Source organism: Pseudophryne corroboree, unplaced genomic scaffold (genome assembly GCF_028390025.1).
Source record: "Pseudophryne corroboree isolate aPseCor3 unplaced genomic scaffold, aPseCor3.hap2 scaffold_385, whole genome shotgun sequence".
Taxonomy (NCBI): Eukaryota; Metazoa; Chordata; class Amphibia; order Anura; family Myobatrachidae; genus Pseudophryne; species Pseudophryne corroboree.
The window spans coordinates 72,501-75,000 of record NW_026970031.1 but is presented as its reverse complement, the minus strand read 5'-3'; positions in this window follow the sequence as shown (position 1 = coordinate 75,000).

Sequence of the window (2,500 nt, the reverse complement as noted above, 5' to 3'; positions counted from 1 at the left end):
TTTTTCCACTCCCCCCCTCTCAATCGTGTATTACCTCGGCTGGCCAGCGGGGGGCGCCGCGGCGGGGACACGGGCGGACCGGGTACATTTCATCTGTTTGGGGCGAGTGCTTTTTTGAAATTTTTTTTTATCTTTTAGTCTCGTTCCGTTCTTCCCTTCAACTGGCCTGCGGGGGGCGCCGTGCGCGCGGACCGGCGTCCACCCCTGGCCGCTCCGGGACTTTGCATTCAAATGGGTGGGGTGTTTTTCATTTTTTTGCCCTTTTTTTTTCCACTCCCCCCCTCTCAATCGTGTATTACCTCGGCTGGCCAGCGGGGGGCGCCGCGGCGGGGACACGGGCGGACCGGGTACATTTCATCTGTTTGGGGCGAGTGCTTTTTTGAAATTTTTTTTTATCTTTTAGTCTCGTTCCGTTCTTCCCTTCAACTGGCCTGCGGGGGGCGCCGTGCGCGCGGACCGGCGTCCACCCCTGGCCGCTCCGGGACTTTGCATTCAAACGGGTGGGGTGTTTTTCATTTTTTGCCCCTGTTTTTCACTCCCCCCCTCTCAATCGTGTATTACCTCGGCTGGCCAGCGGGGGGCGCCGCGGCGGGGACACGGGGGAGGGTTCATCCGGGCGGACCGGGTACCTTTCGTCTGTTTGGGGCGAGTGCTTTTTTGAAATTTTTTTCATTTTATTTTTGTCCTCCCTTCGACCGGCCAGCGGGGGGCGCCGCGCGCGCGGACCGTCGGGGCCCGGGGCCCTGCGTCCCACTTACTTTCGCCCGACGGGAACCGTTTCTTTTGTTTTTATCCGAGAGGACACACGGAATCTGCACCCCCCGCAGTGGCGTCAGGCGGCCACCGGGGGGCGCCGCGGCGGGGATCGGGGGGGGGTCGCCCGGGAGCCGCCTGCCCGTCCGCTGGGCCAAGGGGGCCGGGGCGGGTCACGCGCCGCCGTCCCCCCCCGATCGTCTCGCTCCGAGCCGCCTCTGGCCACCGGGGGGCGCCGTCGGGTGGCGCGGGGGCGCCCCCGCCGCCCGCCGCCTCCCCCCGCACGCGTCGGGCCTCCCCCCGGGCCCCCGCGGGCCGGGGGACGCGGCCGGCGAGCGTCGGACTCCAGCGCGGAAGTGTCGCGGATGAGTGCGGACCGGGGCGCCCGCGGCCCAGCGGCACTTCCAGGGGCTCGGGGAGGAGATGGTTGAAGCCTGGGTGAAGCGCGCCCTCGGCCGTCCGTGTCGCTACCCGCCGGAGAACACCTCCGCCGGATCAGTAGGTACCAACGAGGCGAGCGAGAGAGCCGGGACTCTGTCCGGGGCCGAAAAGCCTGTTTCCCTGGAGCTTTTGCGAAAGGACCCGTGACAGAAGATGCGCGGAGCTCAGAGATCAGCATGGGCAGGGCCTTCTTGCATCCGATTTTGCCCAGGCAGGGCTCCAGGAACCGGGTTACAAAAAGCAAAAAGCCCTGGAGCTCAAACGAAAGGTTTAGTGACAAGATAGCCGTGGAGCTCCGATAACAGCATGGCAGGACCAGGATGGGGCCTATAAAGGGTCCACGGCGGGCATCCGTTGGAGCCCGACGTACGGGCCGGGCACGTCTCCTTCTCCCCCGGAGGCAGCGCCCCCCGGCGGGCCAAATCGGGTACTGCAATTTGTGGAAGTTTCGCAGATGAGTGCGGACCGGGGCGCCCGCGGCCCAGCTGCACTTCCAGGGGCTCGGGGAGGAGACGGTTGAAGCCTGGGTGAAGCGCGCCCTCGGCCGTCCGTGTCGCTACCCGCCGGAGAACACCTCCGCCGGATCAGTAGGTACCAACGAGGCGAGCGAGAGAGCCGGGACTCTGTCAGGGGCCGAAAAGCCCGTTTCCCTGGAGCTCCTGCGAAAGGACCCGTGGCAGAGTAGGCACGGAGCTCGGAGAGCAGCAGGGCCGGAGCTCGGAGAGCAGCAGGGCCAGGGCTCCCTCCCTTCCATAGGCTGCCCAGGCAGGGCTCCAGGAGCCCGGTACCAGCTCTCCCCGTCCGACAGCCTCCTCTCTGGAAGCGGAGAGCGGACGCAGTCGGGCTCCCGGACCGGGGCCCTGGGAGAGCCCTGCCGGGAGCCACCGGGACGGGCCCGTGCGGACGGGTGCGCGGCGCCCCCCGGCGGTCGAAGGCGGAACCGCGGAGGTCTCTCTATCTCTCTCTCTCTCTCTCTCTCTCTTTCTCCGGGACTCCCGGCCTCCCGTTCCCCCGACTCCCCCTTCCGAGGCCGAGACGGGGCAGCGCCGGGCGTCCGGCGGAGCCCGGCGCCAGGCCCGGCCCGTCCCCCTCTTCCCCCGGCGGCAGCGCCCCCCGGCGGGCCGAATCGGGTACTGCAATTCGCGGAAGTTCAGCCGATGAGTGCGGACGGGCACCCCTCGGGCCGGGAGGCGGCTCCAGGAGCCCGGGGAAGCGTCGGAGGACGCTCCGCGAGAGCGTCGCGCGCGCCGCCCGTCCCGCTACGCCCGAGGGAACCGGCCAGAGAGCATCACAGGTGGCGAACAGA